Source organism: Macrobrachium nipponense, chromosome 4, assembly GCF_015104395.2.
Source record: "Macrobrachium nipponense isolate FS-2020 chromosome 4, ASM1510439v2, whole genome shotgun sequence".
Classification (NCBI taxonomy): Eukaryota; Metazoa; Arthropoda; class Malacostraca; order Decapoda; family Palaemonidae; genus Macrobrachium; species Macrobrachium nipponense.
In genome coordinates, this window is record NC_061100.1 from 2,045,469 (window position 1) to 2,070,773 (window position 25,305).

A 25,305-nucleotide genomic window follows, 5' to 3' on the forward strand; every position below is an offset into this window, starting at 1 on the left:
CTGAGGGACATGTGAACGCAAGGCGGAGGGTTGTTCCGTATGTATATGTAATTTGAATAACTATGATGAATATCTGGTCTTGGCGAAATTAGTGCTGAAATTCTCTATCAGTTTTTTTTTTTTTTTTTATATACATGAATCTTAGGATTTGTGTTTTCATAATCTGAATAACCTATGACGATCAATTTAAAACACCGAATCCTTGTTTCAATTTTTTTTTTCGTCCAGTCTTTTTGCATTTGTTCCTTACAGTGGTAAAAACGATCTACATGACCATATTACTGTTACGTTATTTGCACGTCAGTCCCAGCAAGACAAAGCTTTTTGATGTTTGTATAAATGATGAGGACAGGAAGCAGGAATGTTTACTTATTTATCGTGGCCCACAGATGTGACCCACGAGCTGAAATTTCGCTATAACTATTTTATTCTTGCATGTAGGCCATACTAAAAACTATTCTAGCTGCTATGAAAGTACTTAGAGGGTTACTAAACGCATGCTGATGAAACTGTTTTGTGTTAAAAAAAGTCACATGACTGGAGAACTAGATTAGTCATAGTTTGATTCACTATTCAAAGAGGTTATAAGGTTCTGAAGCTGAGGTGGAGCATATAATACTTTATTACCGCAATATCATGCATTGTTCTTTAGAAAAGTCCTATATTGTGTTTATACCCATACATAATCTCCTTGAATATTATAGCACAATGTGTGAGTAAATAAGCCTTCATACAAAAGAAGCACAATTACCTTAAAATTTCATAGCATTAAGCTTGGTCACAATACAAATTTCCTCTTAACTGAATACAAATTTCCCAGTATATACTATACAGTACTCAAAACTCACCTTGCAGATATTAATCAACTGACTTTAGGCAACTTGTGACCTGCAGTTTCAAAAAAAAAAAACTTGCTTATGCACCTTATTATTTTCCAATTTATAACAAAGAAATTCCTTATCGATTTCTTTTATTTTCTGTTCGTCATTCCGAATAATTTTTGCCAAAAAACCTGCATTCTGAATATCATTTTGTCCAAAAATGCGCCCAGGTCCACAGGGAGCGGGCCCCTGGCAGTCACCCGGTTGGCCCTATTAATATTTTTGTATTTGTGGAGCCATCCATTGTATGGAAAACAAATAATAAGAAAAAAAATAAAACGAAAAATACATCTTTATGGGAGTTCCCCGGAAATGAAGTTATCAGGAGGAAAATTCTGCCACAAATAACGGGAAATCTTTTTGGGTGATGAAGGCTACGATGGAAATCAATGTGAATTAACAGTTTTCACCGAATTTTGGTAGTAATTAAGGCCTACTATGAAGAAATTAGATACTTTATTGAAGGCAGTGAAATATTCAGATAAATGAAAAGTTAAATATTCAGATATATGGAAATGTGTTTTTGGTGGGGCTATTATCCGTTGTCAAAATATTTGCGGAGAGAGAGAGAGAGAGAGAGAGAGAGAGAGAGAGAGAGAGAGAGAGAGAGAGAGAAAGCAAACATTCATCCAAATGCCATTATAAAATCGGCCGGAGGACACGGGATTGGCATTAGCCGTAAATCTATCGACCGGCTTCTCCATCGAAGGCTGAAAGTCACGGAATAAATATGATGGAATATTGAAGGGTTAACTCCGTCATCATTTTAGGATTATTTAGTAGATTTTCGTTTTGATCACTAGTGAACGTATGATGTGATTGATGGTATTAATGAGCTCATAAATAAAATCTTATACATCTATACTAGTAAATCAATAATTATCTCATACACACTCACACACATATGTATGTATATATATATATATATATATATATATATATATATATATATATATATATATATATATATATATATATATATATATATATATATATAGATGTAGATGTCTATGTCTATGTCTATATATATATATATATATATATATATATATATTATATATATATATATATATAAGTCATATCACATTTCCGTGATTCATATACATATATCGAGCTACAATGTCCTTTATATCTAATTCGCTCTACCTCGGAATTAATATATTTTCATATATGCTTAACCGAAGGGGAATTTTTTTTTTTTTTTTTTTTTTCTCGATAATAGATTTGCCTGGACCAGGGCGCGAACCTATGGATCCTTTCAAATCCAGGAACGTCAGTGAAGCTGTACCTACTACACCACCGCGAGAGGTTAAAAGTTCATGTCGCCTCTCACCCTCATATACCTTTTCGCGCGCAGGTAATTAGGCATATATTGAAAATATATTAATTCCGAGGTAGAGCGAATTAGATATTAAAGGACATTGTAGCTCGATATATATATATATATATATATATATATATATATATATATATATATAGATACATATGTGTGAGTGTGTATGAGATAATTATTGATTTACTAGTATAGATGTATAACATTTTATATATGAGCTCATTAATACCATCAATCATAATCTACGTTCACTAGTGATCAAAACGAAAATCTATGAAATAATCCTAAAATGATGACGGAGTTAAACCCTTGAATATTCCATCATATTTACTCCGTGAGATTTTATTTGTGTGTAATATATATATATATATATAGATATATATATATATATATATATATATATACTATATATATATAATATATATATAATATATATAATATATATATATATATATATATATATATATATATATATATATATATTTATATATATCTCTATATTTATATATATATATATATATATATTTATATATATATATATATATATATATATATATATATATATATATATATATATATATATATATATATATATATATATATATATAGATACATATATATAGATACTATATATAGATATATGTATAAAATAAATTAAATATTTATAAATAATTAATATATAAAATATAGTTATATATATGTATATATTATATATATATATATATAATATATATATATATATATATATACTATATATATATCTATATATATATATATATATATATATCATATACAAATAAAATCTCATCATACTATTTTCTACCTTTAGAATTAAATTGAATGTAGAATTTAGGCCAAAGGTCATGCCACTGGGACCTATGAGGTCAGACGGTGCTGGCGCAGATACTGATAGTGGAAAGGTTTGCAAGGTTGTAACAGGAGGAAAACCTCGCAGGCGCACTATGAATCAAGTGTTAGGAGAGCTTGGAAAGTAAGATTGAAGAAAGCGAATATGAAAGGAGGTACAGTAAAAGAACGAAAAGGGTTGCGGCCGAGGGGACGCTACAAAGAACCTTAAGTAATGCCTACATTGCACCGCACGAGGTGCACTGACGAGACTACCCGCCCACGGGGATTCTACCTTTAGAGGGAGAGACCATAAATTTTGTATTTTTTCAGTTTGCAGCAAACGCACACCCTTTCTGTATCCCCACAGTCGACTTACTATCAGGTTTATACTTCACAACTGGGATAGTAAAGACATAATGAGATTTAACGAAACGAGATTAAAATGTTCTGGCTAACTATGAACGGTCCTTCGGGCCTTTTGAAGACTAACTCTAGTAGGTTAATAGCAAACACTTTGAAACAGGCCGTTCTTAATTTGGGCAATTTTTCTAATATATTGGTGCTTTACTCTAACTGGGGCGCGACTAAGCTAGGCCACAGAATATATATAGGTATGTCTAGGCTAAGTTTTGGGAAATGGCGCAGTCATCGTCAGTATCATGAGGCCTTTTTTTGGGGGGGGGGGGGGGGCATTTATTTGGTCATGTAAAGTTGTATGGAAACAAATGATGGTTTAGGCTGCAATCTCCATGACTAGTATGTAATTTTCCAAAGTCTGCAATTCAGCCTTTACGAGCTGACAACAAGATTTGTTATTACATATTGAGCTACCTTAAGAATTCGCCCGCCAAAAATACGATTGGTTTATACAATAATGTAAGAACTTAAAAGAGGTACAGAGGTAAGATTAGAATACCAAAAGAATCTAACAAGCATCATTTTCCTCTAGACATACCTGTTCATCGACTGTTAGACACCCATCTAAGGACTTCAAACTTCATCTCACCATGGATATTAACATCCCTCCACCAACACTTTAAAAGTTCAAAAGTGCCTCCAGTGAATGAATTCGACTCCTCCAATGGACTTCAAAAGTCCTCAAGTGACAGTGAACCAAGGATTTCAAATCCAAAGACTTCAAACAAAAGTCCTCCATCAAATAAATTCGACTCCATCAAGGAGTTTTTAAGCTCTTCAGAGAATAAATTCGACTCCACCAAGGACTTCAAAAGTCCCCACAGTGAATGAATTCGACTGCACTAAGGGCTTTAAGGCGTCCTTCAGTGAGTAAATTCGAACTCCACCAAGGACTTCAAAAGTCCTCAAGTGACAGTGAATGAATTCAAACTCCAAGGACTTCAAAAGTCTTCCATTGCATGAATTTGACTCCATCAAAGAACTTGTACGTCTTTCAGAGAATAAATTCGACTTCACCAAGGACTTCAAAAGTCCCACAGTGAATGAATCCGACTCCATCAAGGACTTCAAAACTCCTTCATAAATAAATTTCTACTCCAACAATGGACTTCAAGTATTCCCAATGAATAAATTTAACTCCTCCAAGGACTTTAGTCCTTCAGTGAATAAATCGACTCCCACCTAGGACTTCAGAAAGTCCCTCATTCTTTACTATGACCCTTGCAAACGGTTCTGCTGAAGAACCCGTAGTAATTCTTTCGCCAAAATTCCCTCTAGGTAACAAAAGGGTCCACACATCTTTTCATCAAAGACCTTCAAAACAGTCCTTATTAGCTAAGACACTTTTTCAACCGTAATTCTAGTTCAAGGAGTCCCAAACATACCACCAACCAAATAAAAAAAAAAGAAAAAAAAAAAAAAATGTACCCTTACTTTGGAAGGACCTTCAAACGCGCTTTTCAAAAAAAAAAAACATCAGGACTTAGAGAGAGAAGAGAGAGAGAGAGAAGAGAGAGAGAGAGAGAGAGAGAGAAAGTTTAAAGATTTGTCCTTCCCAATCAGTAACATATGCTTCTTGATCTTTCCCCCGCCCATTTCTCCCTTCCATAAACACAATGGCCTTATTTCTGAATGCCGCTGAGGAAAGACTGGGAGAGGAGGGGGTAAAAAGAAGGGAGAGATCTTTGGAACTGAATGGAAAAATGGTTTGGCTGAGGGGGCATAGACACGACGGAACAGAGAGAGAGAGAGAGAGAGAGAAGAGAGAAGAGAGAGAGAGAGAGAGATAGCATACCATCAGGTATCTACAGCAATTTCCTCCCGGCTACCTAGGAAAGAAAAAAAGTATTTGGATTCGTGGTTGTTTGTAAAAATAGGATAATCTTACGAGTTTGAAGAAACCGCTAACACACACACACACACACACGATAGAGAGAGAGAGAATTCCAGGTGACTCTTGCATAATTTCTCTCGAACCCGCACCAAGAAAAAAAATATTCCTTTAGAAGAAGCGTCGTGGGAATTAAGCGAGTCTCGCTTTTTTCCTTTACGTTCATCACAAAGGCTTCAGCTGGCTGGAACAGGGCCATCTGAACTACTTCAGCAGCGGGGAAAGTTTCTTTAACTGGCTGAATCATTTCCACTGGTCTTTTCAAAGATAATTCTTCAGTGGGCGAAAGGTTAAATGCGTATTTTCACCGAAAAGGAAATAGGCTCAAAAATTCAGTTATTAATCCCCGTCCTTACAAACGAAACCAGTTAACTACAACCCTTTCAGAATTAGTTAAAATGGCAAACTAGGTAATTTAAGCGTTTAAAACTTAGTTAAGAAAGGTGCAGCCAAGGAAGAAACATTTTTGTTTCCATTTGGCCGATAGTCCCTATTGGAAAAAAAAATAAATGTATAAAATCTTTTCAATTAAATTGCAATTTTTCCTTAAGTACACGGAATCGGAGCCGCTACTCAAATCACATGGAGGGCGAAATGTTAATGCATGAATTTAGAAGAAATTATTCATTCCTGTCCAATTTACTCCAAAACTCAAGTTTTCTCCGGTTCGACGTTGTATTTGCGTGCTGGTCCTAATGAAATTTGGTAAAGCGAGAGTTTGTTTGCCCCCCACCCCCCGCCCCCCCTTTTCGCTAGCGTGGTATTCAGAGAACTTATTTTCTTGTGGATTAAAAATTAACTTTCTCATTATAATGTGTTTTAGGTATCCCACCAATTAAGCTGTAAGCCCGTTGCTTAAAGTAACCAATTGGTTTCCTAGCCTCCCGTAATAATATTCCCATCCTTTCCCGGTCCATCCCTAGGAGAACCTGTTAATCTTGCTCAGTGGTTGTTGTTAACCTAAAGATATTACTTAACTTTTTTACCATAAGTCTATAAACAAAACAAAACCTTTGCAGATAATGAAGTTTTCACAGTTTACCCTTTCCTCCAAACTAACCTGTTGACCCACCACAGAAGGAAGGGACAAAGCTGGGGAGCACACATTTTATTGTGAAAGGTTTATCAAATACACTTCACAAAAGAATTATCATTTCTGTTTTATTTCGTTCGAGAACGACGGTAATGAAGTACAGCTGAATAGCTTTCGACGAAGGTTTCGCCGGAGGAATTGGAACAAAATAAAAACGTTTAAAAAAATTTATAAGAGTTTAATTTAAAAAGTAAATCAGATAAAGAAAATGGGTTTTGTGATTTTTAACTCACGAGAGAGAAGATCACGCCAGGTGTGTATATTTAACTAGGGGTTGGGGAGGGTGGGGAGCCGGTCGACAAATTTCCAAAATGATGTATACTACTATGAGATTCAGGGTCCCTCTGTACAACAACCAACGGTTTTTTGGATTTTGGCTCCTTTTGCAAAGCATCGGATGTAGCTGAAAGTTGTTGACATATTATATTTTTACAACCGAACCACACCAAATTTTGTCCAGCATTATCAATAACCTAAACCCGATAGTTTTTGATTTTTATACGAGTAAAAATGAACCTAGCCGACGCCATGGCCAATGATTACGAGCCCAGAAGGATCGAAAAAAACATTGCCATTACGTAAGCAAGGTAAACAAACACCTTTTGACTAGAAATGTTACCCACCGCCCCATCCACCACACGAAATGCCATCAGGGCCTCTGAAACCCAAAAGACTTTATGGAATGGTACATAGACGTGGTGGGGTAATCAAATGCTACAGTGCTAGCGTAGGTAATACTAACTGTCAGCAGTTAGTGCCGGCCAACAAAGTATAGCAGTAACTAGAACATTGAATTAAAACGTTTTAGAACAACCATGCTGGGATCCTTTGAGGATCATTTAACCCACTGTTCTTACAACTACTCGAGAAAAAAATTTAGTTTTTTATGGCCCAAGAATTAAATTTTCTAATCCAACAATGGCCCTATGGTAGCCTTCCAGTGTTATCCTGAAGTTATAACGAGGCGAAATTGGGGTGGAGCCTCATGAAGTTATTAATCATTCTAACGATAATTAAGTTGTGAAGGTTTAAGAAGCCAACTATACGGTACCGAGGCTATTTTTCTTTTTCTTTTCAGTAAAGATGTAGATAGCCAATAAATAAAAATTGCTTACTTGTAAATTGGAATAGGCAGTTTATCCCAACTCAAGCTTGTCTACTATGTTTTTGGGTAATTACAACTATTCCCCTACAGCTTGACAATCTGAATTGTGAGCCTATAAAAGGTAGACTGGTAAGTTTCTTTTGGAACTTATTTTGGGAAATTAGAGCTAATAATCAAGAATTGTTTTTGTATTTATTAACATATTTTGTTGGTTTGTTTCATTATGAACAAAATTTTTAAAAAAAAATTTTCAAGTGGGGAGGTTCCCGCATTTCAGAAAGGTGGTACTGCTTTTGCTTGTATTTGAAATTGTATGTCATTGTTGCCACGAGGTTTTAGACCTTTGTTACGTATAGCCAATCATCCATCGAGAAAAGAGGGAAAGAAAATTATGTCCATAAGTTTACGTAACCGAGTTGCGTTTCGAAACGCCTTTTCTACGTATGAATAAGTTGCCCGTCCTTCAAACAAGGTCATCTTTTACATTATAAGTATCCAAAGTTTATTCAACCTACGTAGTGTAAGAATACACTCAAAATTTATGTGTTTGATATCAATAATGTATTCTGAATAAGCGTTTATCTTTATGAAAATGCCATAGGATAAAAAAAAGTTATTTGCGAAAAAAAACCAGTGTTACAGAGGACCCTGAGTCTCATAGTAGTACTGGCAACCAGCCCTATTTTTTTCTTTTCCTTTTTGGCATTGGCCCCTAGGTATTGGTTAGGTTAGCTCAAAACAGAAATTACTTCGTAATTTTGGATTTTGGGAACATAATGAGGATTTATTTTCTAGAACGCTTCTGTGGTTAGTTTTTAAGATATGGCGTCCCATCTTTTTTTTTTTTTTTTCTGGGTAAGGTCTGGTACTCGTTTACTCCGTTCGGAAATGAAATGGAATAACAGGATATAATAGAACTCAAACTAACACCAAACACTAAAGCACAGACAGAAAGACATATAAAAAGAATTATGGTGTAAAATTTCATCCGATATAAAACACCAGTGGCGCTAAGTATAATAAATAATAATTAATAATAATAAAATAATAATAATAATAACAATAATCAAAGAATAATAATGAATAATAATTAATAACTAATAATCAAAATGTTAAGTACAATAAATAAATAAAGGTAACTGCAACTTGAAAATTGAAACTATTGGAATATTTGGGAGTTAACAAAATACTGACTGATACAAAGATTTTTTAGTTTTTTTGTTTCGTTTATATTTCTTTGTACCCCAGGTTTCAATAACCTTATCATTTTGACCAGGTTGACAGTCGCCACAATTGAATTATCCCAGTAACGAAGAATTTCAAATCATTTTGACTACCTCATTTTTTTTTCTAAAATAAAAAAAAAATTTCAAAAAAATTCACATTTCAGTGTTCGTTGTGTTCAGGGCAGTCAGAGCGGTCGGGAAGAAAAAAAAACAAAAACGAGTATCTTTTGCCTGCGAGATTAACTCTGCGAAACCTAAAAATGACATTGGAATGGAGGACTCAATGGTTCAATGAACAGGCATTTATCTGTGCCAATTAAAAGCCGCGTTCACGTAGGTAACGGAAAGTGCGCGAGAAACTGCGCTAACCAAAGAGATTTTTTGTAATTCCAATCAAAATATGTGCTCATTGTTGGGTTTCGGAGTAGAGCATCTTTATCTCATGATATTATCACTCTACCAATAACGTGAACCAAACAGTTTGACCTACATTACAGTTTTAAAATCAGCCGAAAACAATATAAAACTATAAGAGAATTCAAATGATCAGTAAATATATTTAACAACCTACTCGCCTAAACTGAGGAATTCATGGTCAATCATACCAAGCTGAGGGCGAATTTTGGAGATTCTGGACAAACATCCTTTGAAAAAACTTTCTGTAATTCCAGATTAAACGTCCAGTACTTCCTTGTTTACAAGTAAGTTCAGTGGAAACCTGCGTTCATTGTCTGGAACTAATCTCCCAGAATCGTGTGCCAACTTCCACTTCATCTTAACGAGGGGTAAAAGTCATTGTTAATATGATCGAAGTTTGGAAAAAAAAAAAAAAAAAAAAAAGACGTTTTTTACAAAGCAGATTGTTGTTTCCCAACTAGTCAGCACCCATCTGAGGTGGGAGCTGTGGCTATTTCTTATTTGTTCAACGAAGGTCAGCTCTCATACTCATATCAGCTAGTCCTGTTCTCGAGTATATTTAGACCATTAACTTCAAATAGGAATTTTAAACCAGTGGGAGTTAACGGTTGGAAGATTTCAGATGAAAATTGTGAGAAAATTCAGGATTTCATCAAGGGGTCGGTTTTCCTCAATAAATGGTAAAATGCAGCCAAGCGGAGAAAGTGAATTTGCATACGAATATAGTTTTTAATTCCTTCCCGATGACAGGTAGTGAGGATGTAAGGGAATAATTGCTGATGATCTCTAGATTTATTTCTCTCTCTCTCTCTCTTGTAACGTAAGTTTAAAATAGATTTTTGTTTATCCAAACCAATTAGTTAGTGTAATAATGAATAATACAAATAATAATAAGAATAATAATAATAATAATAATAATAATAATAATAACTAATAATAATAATTGTTCGTGACAAACAAGTCAACTTCACGCCTCGCCCAAGAAACTTGCAGAAATTATCTCAAAGTTTAATTCTCTTGGAATACAACGAAATCAAATTTCCAGTCAAGATCTTTTCCGTATAAAATTCGAAGGTTTTTCAAAGAAAACCCATATTGGAGACCAGCCTCTGATATGCTTTATCAGTTCAGCCTTGGGGAGAACGACCGGCGAATGGCACAAAAGAAGAATTGTCTGGTTTCGTGAATACACCAGGAAATTAGATTTTTGATCAAATAGTATGTAAATCTCCATTTTGGAAGAGATGGCCACAAGTTCTTTAAAGTTAAACTCAGATGAATGGCTCAACTGAATAAACAACAAAAGCTATATTATTTAAAAATAATCTTTGAACATTTTTTAAAACTGGAGAGATATCTGTATTTCAGGATTTTTAATTGTTTTATTAAATATGGAATTTTGCCAGGCCAAAAGGCCAAGCAAGCTGGGAATACGAAGGTCATTCAAAGCGCCGAAACTGACAAATTTCGACACTAAAAGGTGTTTGAAAGGTTTAACAGGACGCCCCAACCTCGCAGTTTGCGAATTAGAATCAATTGTCAGCGAGGGTGGAAAGTAACAAATGGAAGAAAGAGAATAATGGAACTGAGGTATAGTACAAAAGGAACGTCAAAGGAGTTGTCAGCTATGGGCCCGATGAACCATGCGAACAAAAAGAACCTTAAGTAATGCTTAACCGTGTACCGCATGGGCGGGCCCTGACTGTTACTTACCCCCTACCCCCTACGGAGCAGATTTTTATGAATTTTCTGAAATTTTGGTGCTTCTGCGATCTGATATACGGATAGAATATCTAAATCTTTGGGACAAATATAACCCAGAGGATCATGGGGTTACCACTCTCAAAATTTCAATGAAGGAACTGGTGAAAACTTGTGGAATAAATGATTAATATTAAATTAATTTGGGTAAGGAGACCTACCTCTTAAAGATGTTTTATTTTATCAAAACATTGATTTATCAAAATTTTTGTATTCAGAGGCGCTGAGACATGGTAAATCTTTTTCCCGTCTAATAATTCCCTTTTTATTTCTTGGGACGAAAGGTTTTAGCTATGAGCTGCCTGATGTTCATTGTGATTATTTCGTAAGTTTTTTGCTTCAATAAAGGTTACCGACACTCGGGAAACTTTCCTACATTTTATTTTAATATGCAGTAAACAAACCGACAAATATTACCCTTTAACGTTGTTATTTTAGCATAGTAAGTAAATTAGCTGGAAACAAGGCACAGAGATAGGTGAGAATTCAAACTGGATAACTATAGACAGGATGTTGGACAAGACCTCCTCAGGTTATTGCTTTCTCAAGGCAGTTGGTAATGACATGTATTATAAAGCTGGTTTGGTCCTTCCACCCCTTTTCTTTAATCGTTGAAACCTTATCATTGCATGGAAGGGCTAGGTTCACTACCTCATAAGAAGGCTTCATAGTATCTTCGCTGCTTTGTAATAAATTGTGTTTAAAGGCTTTATTTTCGCATAAGATATAATTTCGAGCTTAATGTCCCCAGGCTTTATTCAGCGTTGAGATTAAAACAAACCGGGAGATATAACGTTTGCGTGTTGCGGAGGCTCCTTCCTTCCAACGTTTTAATGGTAACTATAGCCTAATCGAGGGCTTTCAATCATCTTCAATCATAAGGGCCGTCTTTAAATTTTTTAGTTAACTTTCCTCATCAGGGTAAGAGAGCAACAAGTACCATGGGACAGAACAGTTTATTTAGTTCGATGTTTGAACCCGAGGCCTGCTATGAGGTAATTACAAATAACCATCTGAATACTCCTTAGTAAGCGCTATTACTCTGCATTTAGTGGTATCCGGGTAACTCGACTATGTTCCCATTCAAGAAATTAGGCCTGTTGTTATTGCGTAATTTTACTGTTTACATTAAATACAGAAAGAAAACTCCAGGGTTTGTCTTGATTTAACCTCAGCGGAAGAAGAACTTGCTAAACGAACAATTTGGACGGCTTTTATCCCGAACGATAAGGGGAATTAAATTTTAAATATCATTTTTTTTAGCTAAAAGACTCAAACTCCCGCTGAAGCGACTAGTTAATATTAGTGCAAGGACACAATAACTTCCGCCGATAACGGTGGTGAAGAATTCACTTGAGAGTAAAGTTCATCAATGACCGTACTTTTCCTAATGAAGAATACTAAAGGTCGATTTCATTATTATTTTTTTGTTCGAAGGGGTCCACAAGTAATAAAATTGTTCAAAAGTTCGTGTCATGATTTTATATACATTTTATTAAAGGTTTTTCTAAACCCTTCTCTGGGTGTGCTGAGGAAATTGAACCCAGAGATAGGTTCGAAAGCTTTTATAGTGTTTACAAATTAATACACGAGCTTTTTTTCTATTATTGGTGGACTCCCCCGTAAAAAAAGAACATTTGTATAATTCTGTTAAATGAGGAGGGTTTCCCATTATTATTATTATTATTATTATTATTATTATTATTATTATTATTATTATTATTATTATTACTTATTATTATTAATTCGAAAAGGTCAATAAGCACATGATATGGAACGCAGTTTCAGAGGTCCCTGCATCATCCATCAGAAAACAAAAGTAAAACAAAGCAAAATGCAATTTTTTAATAATTGGTTGCATAAAGACTAAAAAAAATAAAAAAAATGAGAAATAAATTAAATCATCAGCACCCTACATATAAACCAGCAGTTTGAGAAAATGCAAAGAAAGCAAGGAAATCAAGAGACAACGGTGCTTGAAGCATTGCAAGCCCATTCTTGAACCTGCAAGCACAGACATCCCAAGCAGACGAAGTAATGTTCCATTTTTTTTCTGGTAGTTTGGAACCAATTTCACTTCTATTTAACTGTCAACAGATTAGTTTATGGCAAATATGTTTAAGGGGAATTTTAATTCGCTTTACAGTTACCCAATTAATTTTTAATTTTGTTTGTTGATCATAATTTCCCCGGTTTCTATTTCTCCGTACTGTTTTACTGATCTTTGTAGTTATGTGAGACATATACCGATTTTGCCCATTTTAGTTTTGATTGAACATTAATGTTCCAGTCTCGCCTCCTCTCCTCTCATCTGCTCCTCCTTCCTCATCTCTCTCTATCTCTCTCTCTCCTCTCGTCAGCACAAGCAATCAATCCATTTATTCTATAACTTCCTCCTATTCACGGAAAGCAACGAAGGAATTAGTCACATTATCCTTTAATCTCCACCGCCTTTCTTCCTCCTCCATTTATCTTTTTTTTTTATTAATTTTTTCTATCTTTTTTTTTATTTTTAGGTCTTTAAGCTTTGGCCCATCAGTATTTCCCTCTTTCTCTTTTAACATTCCATTCCTCCCTTCCGCTCTTCTCTCGTCTTCTTTTTATTTCCTTGCTTTTTTCTTTTTGACATTCCACTCTGACGTCACCATCCCCAACATTGAGAAAGTCTCTCTTTCACCCTTTTAATCCTGTCTTCCTTTGCAAGTGTTTGTTTTTAAATTCCAATAGAACTTGTGGTTCTTCCCTCCGGATGGACCTAACAAGCCTTTGAGACATCCTAATCCTTGGTAACCTCCCTGTAACCCCTTGGTAAACCTATAGAAAGACGGTCATTTCTCACCCTTCATTCCGTTTAATTCAGCCATAGAATGTTTTTAAGCTCATCTAGAATGAATTTCTGGCAAAAACAATCTCTCTCTCTCTCTCTCTCTCTCTCTCTAAGGTTTTCACGGGAGCTCAATATGGCATCGGACCTCCCATTCCCCTAATCATAATATCAGCGCCGACACGTTCATTAGGGCCTCCTCAGGTAAAAGCTCCCTACCTACTGGAGGAGTTATCAAAGGAAACCCATTCGCCGTAAATAATGGGTGAGGATTGAAAGGGAATCTGTCTTTCCGGACGGGAAATGGAAATTGCTGGATGGAATATGGAATATAATCTTTCCCGGGCTTCGCTGTCAAGGTCACCAGAGGCAGTAGATGGCGTCTGCTGTGATACGAACCTTCTTCTTCGTTTCCTTTCTAAGCTTTCTCTTCCTTAGTTGGCGTCTTCTTCCCTTCTTCCTCTGTTGAATCTCAGTCCTCTCCTTTCAGCACGTTTCCTTCCTTCTCCTTCTCTACTCTTCCTTTTCCCACTTTTGGTGCTGCTTCTCTTATACCTTCTCTGTTATTCATTCCTCGGCGCCTTCCACTTGTGATACAATCTCGCTCTCACTTTCTCCCTTCTGAATATTTCCGCTACCTCACTCTCTCTGCCATTTCAGTTCTGGTACTTCATATCTCTCTCTCTCTCTCTCTCTCTCTCTCTCTCTCTCTCTCTCTGTTTCCTCCTCCTCTTCTCTTTTCCCTTATCTCTTTTTTCCCTTATCTCTTTTTTTCTCTGTTCTCATATCTGTTGTTGAATTTCACATTTTTTCTTCTACCCACTTCCCTCTTTCTCTCTCCCATATCCTTCACAGTGCAAGTTCACCGAGGGGTCTTCTCCTACAGATCATCTGTGCTGGAAGGACCAGGTAACATTTCGGATAAACGCAATTATGACGATAGCCTTCCAATTTGCCTAAGAGCCCTGTGGGCCAAATTGGAAAGGGTTATGAACACCAGTGAAGAAGCCTCACTTATACGCGCTGATGATTTGGCCCAGTCCGTTGTTTGTCATTTACCTTTGTTTGTCATTTGCTCTTGTTTGTTATCTATTTCGGGTAAGATTGATTGGTCTGCGCTCTAGAGCTCCACGGGTTGGATGTGGCGAGTCGTGACTTTAGGGCAAAAACATTTCATGGGACGGGTCATTAGTAGTTCGACAGACTTACTTTGTCAGTGGATGAAGGCAGGCAGGAACACACACACAGGAATTTGATATTTTGACAGATTTATTCCGACGTTGAGGATGTAATAATGTATCGCAAAACCTCGGAATAAATCTGTCAAAATGTCAAATTCCTGTGTGTTCCTGCCTGCCTTCGTCTATTTACACACAAACACACAGACACACACACACACACACCCTCATATATATATATATATATATATATATATATATATATATATATATATATATATATATATATATATATATATATATATAATTGTAATAGTAAAAAATGTCCTTTTAACTTCTCGAATTCTTCACGATTCTCGGATACCCACATCCATTCACATTCACTTCGAGGTCTTTTTAGAAGCGTTTATTCCTTCATACACCAGCACATACATTCATGCACATTATTGCAACCGTCGTCTCGGCTATCTGGGATATTGTCTCTGCCGCTGTATACACAACATAGATATCAGCGGTTTGGGCGCTACGCCTTCAGGCGTTGACAATGGTTGATGTCAAGTGGAAATTCCCGCAGGAGGACGGACACTGACAATTCCACTTGATCGGGAATGGGAATATAGTGATATGAACTTGTCGGATACAAGTGGATGAATAATGTTACTCCCTAACTCACTGCATAACGTGAGTTATACACTACTTTTATCCGTTATTTGTCATCATCGATACCCTAACTTTTTAAAATGATTTATTACTTACACGACCTATTCACTAATTGCATTCAATTTCACTGCATTACAGAATCATTTAATAGCTGCAAATACTATTCACTATATAGCATAACTTGTTCATTATTCGTGTTCATTTATCACTCAGTGTTTGAATCATTGAATAAATCTAGGATTAATGATGCATCTGCTCTGGTTTGACTTTGATGGAAAAATTCCAAAGAAGATTGGAGTAATGGTCCAGATCAGCTAATGTTATCAGCATGATCTTCGACGCCATAAAATTTAATAAAATCTATTTAAGTCACAAGTCACCTCCCTTAGACTCGATAAAACAAACGTCAAGTGAGTTAAAATGGAAGGAATAAAACTGTTATTGGATCAATGCAGCATCTGGTTAGGTTAAACACATAGACACTATAATGCTTACAGAGAACAATGCCCCGGAAGTGGTCTAATTATGGTGTCGCCTATTACTGTCCTTTTAAGATTTGTCCTTTTTTTATTTTTGTTTATCACCTCTTCCCCTCTTTCTTCTTGTTTTTTGCCAAGGTCACCGAGGAATGATTTGATTTAAAAGTGTAGTATACCATAAAAAAAGAATCCCTTTATTGCAACCTCTAACATATAATATGCGTATCCCTCATACATAGTATACGCCAGAGGCTAACAGGCTATTTCAGTGTCTTTAATTGATGCTGAATAATTGTTTTGATCAACTAAATAATGATTTGCCAAAAACACGAATTTAATTTCCTCCCTGTTATTTTGCTTAATGTAATTTGTGCCCAGCTCCGTCGACACAACGGAAAAATTCTGGTCTCTTAACTGAATTATCTGACACAAAAGATGACTTTCCTTCGGGCGACATGGCTGTCACGCCAATAATAATTTATGCACTGCAGCTCTAGTTTGCAAAATATATTGTTTTTACGGAGAGAGAGAGAGAGAGAGAGAGAGAGAGAGAGAGAGAGAGAGAGAGAGAGAGAGAGAGAGAGAATTACACGTTTTATACATTCTTTTCAAGTATTGTTTCTAAAAAAAAGGGGGCCGTCCATTTTCATGGACTACAAGTCATCTAGTCATATGAGAGAGAGAGAGAGAGAGAGAGAGAGAATGGGGGGGAATTATATCAATGATTATGTTAGTATAATATTTGGCGTTATAGCGTTCCCACGAAGAATGTGCTCTTGATGAGACGGTATCTGTAGCAACATGAAGTAAAGAAGTTGGAGAGGTAGAAAGAAATGACCGAAGAGACTGGCTGAAAACAGACAAGCTGATTAACTGATTAATTAATATATATATATATATATATATATATATATATATATATATATATATAAGCAATCTTTGTGTAAAGTTGTATATTTTTCTACAATTTCATCTTCAGCTTATACTAACTGGTTGTTGGTGTCGCATTCAAGAACATTTTACTCGTCCTCACGCTGATATTTTTTTTTCTTAATGAATGGAATGTAACTAGACATCCGTAAATATAGCGGCCAACGCAATCATTACTCTTCTGGGCAGAACAGCAATTAACGTGTCGTGATATCAAACACATCAATCACACACCGAGAGTGTAATGTCCCACAAATTTTGGTAGTTCTTACAATATCAGATTAATAAGCATAGAGCTGAAATAGTATATCGTTTACGTAATCCTTAATCCGATTAAGTCTTTATTTTCACAGTCACAGCAGCCTGAATAAAGGATGAGAGGCTGGAGACTTATTCTCGAATGCTGATGGAGCGGTGACATTTCCTGGATGATTGCGTCACCTTTGGGATGGGTGACTTCTGCTATTTCAATGGAGGCCCGCAGGACAAGGCTGCGATAATAATCAATCGTCATTAGAGTAACATTCATTAAAATGATATATTGAAGTTTATGGAGACGAGAATGAAGAGTAGGAGACTCGATTAGAAGACTTATTAATTTATGCGTTTCTGCATGAGAGTGTATTTGCTTGGTAGCATAAAAAGTATTATTCAAACGTAAAAAACCATTAACTTATTAAATAAGCTTCCTCAAAAGAGAATTCTCATTTGGGGAAAAATAGAGGAAAATGAACGCATACATAACAACGGAACTGAACACAAAGAACAAATAAACATACAGAATAATAAAAAGAAATTTAATGTCAGGAAAACTACAGCAATGGTGCTTGACGATGTAAAGGACAAGAAATTGACATCAGTCATGTGTCTGTGAACCATCTTATTTTTAGAATGTGTTAAAATGACCCTTATCATCGTCTGAAAAGTAACATGCAACTGTTTCGCCATTCTTCTCGGTACAAATTTCCTCCACTTAAAGTCTACTCAGAAAGAAAGCATTTATTAAACTTTATAGACGACCTTGCAAAAATAGGTTAGATCTCTCTCTCTCTCTCTCTCTCTCTCTCTCTCTCTCTCTCTCTCTCTCTCTCACTTAGAAAATGAACGAGGATTAATCATCATTTCGGAACTACTCTTATGTTTTCGTTCGTTTACCAAAAAGATTATGAAATCCAGAACAAGAAGAGTTCGCAATGAAAGAGGTAATATCAAAACGAAAATGAAATGTCTAAAAATGCTATTTTCTGGTAAATACCGCATCCCACACAAATGGCGCCATGACAGTTGACAAAGTGACAAAGTGGCACGGCCAGCCAGTCCGCTGGCATTAAAAGTGGACTTATATGTTAATGGAATGACATTGCTAAACAGAGCATAAGAAGATTAATGATAGCGCTGCTGCAACGCTACATTCGCCCATGACCCACTTTTGCGCATAAGGGATTAATTCCGATATGAATCAAAACTAACACGATAAACGGGCGGGACTGGCGATTTGTTATAAACAAGACATGGAAATTAAAATGCTATAGTGAATTTCTATGTTTTTTACAGTTTGGCATACAATTTCCTCAGCGATTATCTTCATTAATTATTAAGATGCATCCGGAGAGTTCTACGTCGAAAATGCTTTGATAATCGTTTAATGGGTAATCATATGATTATGCTAATTCCCTATGGCTCTCTGATTAGGATAAAGTGGCTTATGATTTGTGGGTCTGCCATTTGAAATTGATAAGAAGAAGGACAGGAGGAAATCTTAGTCTTGAATCAGAAAATAAGAAATGACATAAAATAATAATAATAACAATAATATTAATAAGTAATAAAAATAATGATATGGGTCCAACAGACCAGACGTGACGTTGATTGACAAAATCAAGAAGAAAATATTACTCATTGAGGTCACACCAGAGTAGATGAGAAAGAAAGAGAAATAATTGATAAATATCAAGACCTGAAAAGAAATAAGTAGGATATAGGATATGCCAGTGGAAATTGTACCCATAATCACAGGAACACTTGGCACGAGCCCAAGATCCATGCAAAGGAACCTAAAGAGACTAGATGCCGAAGTAGCTCCCGCACTCATGCAGAAGAGTGTGCTACTAGAATCAGCGCGCATCGTAAGGAAAGTGATGGATTTATTTCTACAACAATAATAATAATAATAATAATAATAATAATAATCAATAATAATAATAATAATAATAAAATTGATAATAATAATAATAATAATTGCCGTCGCAATACCATGGGACACCAGAGTTGAAGAAAAAAAAATGGAAAAAGACCTGAAATAGAAATAAGAAGGATATGGGATATGCCAGTGGAAATTGTGCCCATAATCATAGGAACACTAGGAGGCAGGATGCAACCCGGAACCCCACACCATTTATACCACCCAGTCAAATTAGAGGACTGTGATAGCCCCCGCCCCCACAAAAAAATTAATAATAATAATAATAATAATATAATAATAATAATAATAATAATAATAATAATAATAATAAGAAACGGAAGGATGAGAACAGCGGCACAAGATCAGGCCCTAAGAACCAGATATGTTCAAAGAACGATAGACGGAAATAACATCTCTCCCATATGTAGGAAGTGCAATACGAAAAATGAAACCATAAACCACATAGTAAGCGAATGCCCGGCACTTGTACAGAACCAGTACAAAAAGAGACATGATTCAGTGGCAAAAGCCCTCCACTGGAGCTTGTGCAAGAAACATCAGCTACCTTGTAGTAATAAGTGGTACGAGCACCAACCTGAGGGAGTGATAGAAAACGATCAGGCAAAGATCCTCTGGGGACTATGGTATCAGAAACGGATAAGGGTGATACGTGCAAACAGACCAGACGTGACGTTGATTGACAAAGTCAAGAAGAAAGTATCACTCATTGATGTCACAATACCATGGGACACCAGAGTTGAAGAGAAAGAGAGAGAAAAAATGGAAAGTATCAAGATCTGAAAATAGAAATAAGAAGGATATGGGATATGCCAGGGAAATCGTACCCATAATCATAGGAGCACTAGGCACGATCCCAAGATCCCTGAAAAGGAATCTAGAAAAACTAGACGCTGAAGTAGCTCCAGGACTCATGCAGAAGAGTGTGATCCTAGAAACGGCGCACATAGTAAGAAAAGTGATGGACTCCTAAGAGGCAGGATGCAAAACCCGGAACCCACACTATAAATACCACCCAGTCGAATTGGAGGACTGTGATAGAGCAAAAAAAAAAAAAAAAAAAAAAAAAAAAATTATAATAATAATGATAATAATAATAATAATAATAATAATAATAATAATAATAATAAACTGACTTTTTTTATATATATAGTTAATACCATTATGAAGCACGATTTTCTTATTTCTCGATAATAAATCTTAATGATAAATTTCTAGTTTACATTAGTTACCTCTATATCATGCATGTGAATAAAAGACGGGAAGATGGAGTGATGACTGTACTTTTGGATATTGGAAGAACTGCACTGCCCAATACAAGCGACCATTCGTCACTGCTGGAAATCATTAAAGATAAAACACTCTTATGTCTTTGGCGATAATGACTGTTTTCCAGATTCCCTCATTTCCTAATATGAATGAAGGCCTTTCGTGACCAGGGATCATAAACACTCATAATATGAACCGGATGAAAAGGGGGAAAAGTGATGGTATTTATAAAGAAAGCGCCCCTCTTTTCATCACTGAAAATGTTGTTTAGGACAATTTATAGAAAAATGGAAATTGCGGTACATCATGGAGAGAGAGAGAGAGAGAGAGAGAGAGAGAGAGAGGCAATTGCTGTTTTTATAATGATGCGTTTTAGCATGTCATGGCATTGAAAAATTCCAGCTTATTTATAATGAGCTTTCATCCCAGCTGTTTCATTCCCCCCAGTGGAACAGAAGAAAAAAAGAGAAGAAAAAACTAATTAAAAGCATGACGTCAACGTAAAAAACTGCTATATGAAAAAAGGTTCACTTTGATTTGAAGACTTTCCAAAATCAACAAAGTTTATAACCTCGTTAAGTGTGACCCCTACAATTCTCTCTCTTATTTCTGGTTTTCAAAATCAGTCAGACAGAATAAAGACCATTGCATTGCAACTGCTAAAAAGTAAAGCAGATAATCATCAACAATTGCTTACTCTTGACCTAATGTTCCTGAAACACCAGTGCGAATTATTATACCATCCATTGCCACTGTCAAAATTCCAGACAGCAAAATACTGAAAATACGTGTATTTCAGTTAAATCTGTACATACATACATACATACATACATATATGTATATATATATAGATATATATATATATATATATATATATATATATATATATATATATATATTACGTGGGAAAAACCCTCATGTATTTCATACGGTAAGCGTGGATACGAAACGGAAGGCAGACCCCCACACCCACTACACAGACAGGCTCTCTCTCTCTCTCCCGGCAATCACCCCACATCTCTCTCTCTCTCTCTCTCTCTCTCTCTCTCTCTCTCTCTCTCTCTCTCTCTCCACCTCTTTCTCTCCATTCTAACAGGTAATGAAAATGAGAGAGTTGCATCATAACATAACGTTTATTTACAATAACTAAGTCGATTAACTAAGTAATCCAGTCTTACAGACTAACTTAAAACAACTCATTGTCAAGTCACCCAAAAGGTCACACCTTTCCCTGGGAACTCTGTCCCACCGAAATCCAGAACCATCTGCCCAAAGATACAGAACACATTCTGGTAAGTACACACACAAGTTTAAAGACAAAGTTAATAAAATGGAACATCTTACAAGATATCAAACAAGCCACCCCTTTGGCTAAAGTAAAGGTAACACTTACCCATTCCCAACCAGACACTAAACACTGTCACAAAAAAACTCCCCCGGCGAATGCCACGGCATCTTTGCCTATGGACTCGAAGCCCTCTGTCAAAATCCCTCTCATAGGCTTGGGTATGAACGCTTTTAACAGAAAGAGGCGCACACGTACGTACGAACCACACAGTTCGACAACGCCTCGCGGTTCTAGCTGCATCTAGTTTCACAAAGGCACTTTGGGAAGAGTTCATAAACTGTCGTACATTGACTTCCTGAACCAAGCACTTTTATCTCACGCCATCCCCTAGAAACTCATTCATCAGCTATTCTCAGGTCGTTACTCTGCCCTGTCCTCCACATTCCACAGGTTACAGAGAATGCACGAACAATATATTATTAATCAAAACCCTATGTCTTACAGATTGCTCGGCCTCGCACCTATATGCTAGCCCCCGCCTAGCAAAATTGCTTATACAAAACACTGGCCGGCTTAAAACAAAATAAGTAAAACACTGCACGTCTCTGGCATTATAAAATATTCTTATCACGCTTTAACTCTCCCAATAACACAAAACGCATTTTATCTCATATTTTCTGCATTAGGATTCTTGAATATCCCTCTTCGCTTGTCTGCAAGTAGCTGCACAGACAGCAACAGGCTATAGCAAGCTGTAGCAACTGTAGAAGACGGAATGCCTCCCTCATCGTAGAAGACTCTCACGGCTTCTTGTAGATCCCCAAAAAACACGCTGTAGAATTCTCTCGATCACCCATCATGGAAATACTTTGTAATCACCATGGACAACATGGCAGCAACCTCTCTTCACGGCTGGTGGACGTCTTGCTGGCGTCGGGAACGACTTTTTGGGCGTTAGTATGTCAGTCAAGTCTTTGGTCAATCTAAGAAAATTAACCCAAACATACTACCTCTATCAAACAATGATCTCAAAAAGGTCAGAAATACTAACGAACGTCTCCCAATTAACTCCTTAAATATGACTACTAAAAGGATAAGTCCCATTATCACAACTCTCTAAGAAAAAGAAACATCAAGTTCTCCAATTCAATTTCTCCAAACTCGCACATCAGCACACACACACAACTCAGAAATCACAGCAACTCAACGGAATTCTGCACTCACATTTCGAACTCGAATGTGCTCACAAGAAAAAAAAGAAAGAAAAAAAGAAAAGAATCACGTAACACCCAAACCCAAAAAATTTTCTCTTAAGTTCTGACATCTAAACAACCCACAAAATCAGCAAAAATCTCCAACTTTTAACAGCAAAACCCCTCTACTGCTCAATAATTAATCACAATGAGACTTAATGTTAAACTCATTTCGTAAATAGCAACCCTCGAAAAATTACACCTCCCGGTAAAATCTAAATCTCCCGTCCAAAAAAGAAATGCTACTTAAGCTCAATCCCCAAATAATATCTCTCATAGGAAAAGGAAAAGAAAAATAATAAAAAAAAAGAATAATCACAAGTAGATTTCCCCAATCACCAAAATACATAATACATGTATAATATGCATAACTCCCGCGTTTTCCCCAAGAAAAATGCTCCATGTAAAGTTATGGAATTTGCCAGAAAGCAAACTCTCATACATGCGCTTTCGTGAAATGCTATAGCTAACATTTCCAGATATTGCAAAAATTCTGATCTGTCACCATCAGAAGAAAAGAAACAGCACAGCTCAGCACACGGCTCATCACATCGCTTGTCAGCAGAAAAATCACCTGCGGACGCATGCTCAAACAACACACAAAAATTGTCTAGTAAGACACTAAGTTTGGAACTCATGATTCTCAAGAAAAAAGGTCTAACTGACACATTTCACAGAATTAACTCCAGGATATGACTAATGTGTTCAAAAATTTGTCTCGAAGACTTATTCTCTCAACATGAACTTTTCCCAAATTATATTTCTCCAAGAATAACACACTTGTTGAACATGAAAAAAATGCACACACCAAAACTCCATAGACTCGTAATGCAGTAATGCCACTTCTCTCTAAATAGTCACGAAATCAAAAAAGAGAACCACAGAAAACTTCTCTTGTCTCGTCAAAAAAAAACTCCATAACACAAAAAAAAGGGTTACCCGCCCAGATTAATTCCAACTCCATTATGAGACATCATATCAATAATAACACCACTCCGGTTATGAGAAATATTTCCTCCATTTGGTTAATAACCAACCCCCTTATATTATTCTCTTATTTCTCCAAAAAACAAATGCCACATGTCAGTAGAAAAAAAAACACCACTCCAAGAATAGAGAATAATCACCTCTATTTCGGCAAATACAAAATATTTACCTCTATTTCCACAATAACTCCATGTGGAACAAAACAAGGCTCCAAATAATATATATCTCCAAAAAATGTGCACTCAAGGCATCTAACTCACACACTCCCAAATATTGCCCCATAATCTCCAAATATGTGTCTCCATTTGCAACAAAGATGGCTGCAAAATAATTGAACTAAACATAGCTCATACCACATTGGCAAATATCAAAATGGCCACAAAATATATATCTCCCATATATTATAACTCAAATATAACTCCAAAATAATATATACCTCCAATTTATCTCCCCAAAATAATATATCTCAATTATAACTCAATTATATCTCAATTATAACTCCAATTCTCCAGAGAATAACTCAATGTTATAGTCAAAACTATAAAAACTCTCTCCGTTTAGCATAACTGCTAAAAAAGGGCAAAAACTCGGCAAATAAAACTGTCTAGAAAATTCTAGAAAAAACCACCAATGTGCCACAAGTCATTATAACAGAACTCCAAATTCACAGTGTCTAAGCAAAGACTTCCCCATATGCACTACGACATAAGCCACTAGAAAACTTAACCAAGTTTCCTATCTCTCACAAAGTTGTCACAAATACAACAAGGGTATTGTGCAAGAAAACTCACAATTTCTGGAACACAAATATCCAGAGAAAAAATGTAGTGCCATTACGTATGCATTCAAAACATGCAAGAAATTCTCCCCTATATTACTCTATAGCATCAAATAGCTAAAACACGAACACGTTCTCTTAAATGACTCTAAGTCATGAACTGAGATAATATTCACACTAACTGGAGAGAAAAAACAAATTCAAATTCACCCATGGTAAAAAAAAACTTGTGTCAGCGATGGCTAATTTCCAAAAAAGGAGAAAAGAAAAATCAACGGCACCATTAACTATCTCCCGTAACTCACCAGATGTCAAGCAATTATCTGCTGAACTCATAAAAAAAAGAAAAAAAAACTAAAACAATGTGTTGTTAGTTCTTCCCATAATCACAAAAGATTTCACCTCCCTTGATAGCATTAAAACACCCACGTATTAGTATAAAAAAAATCAGTATCAGAAATATCATTATCACAAAAATCACCAAAA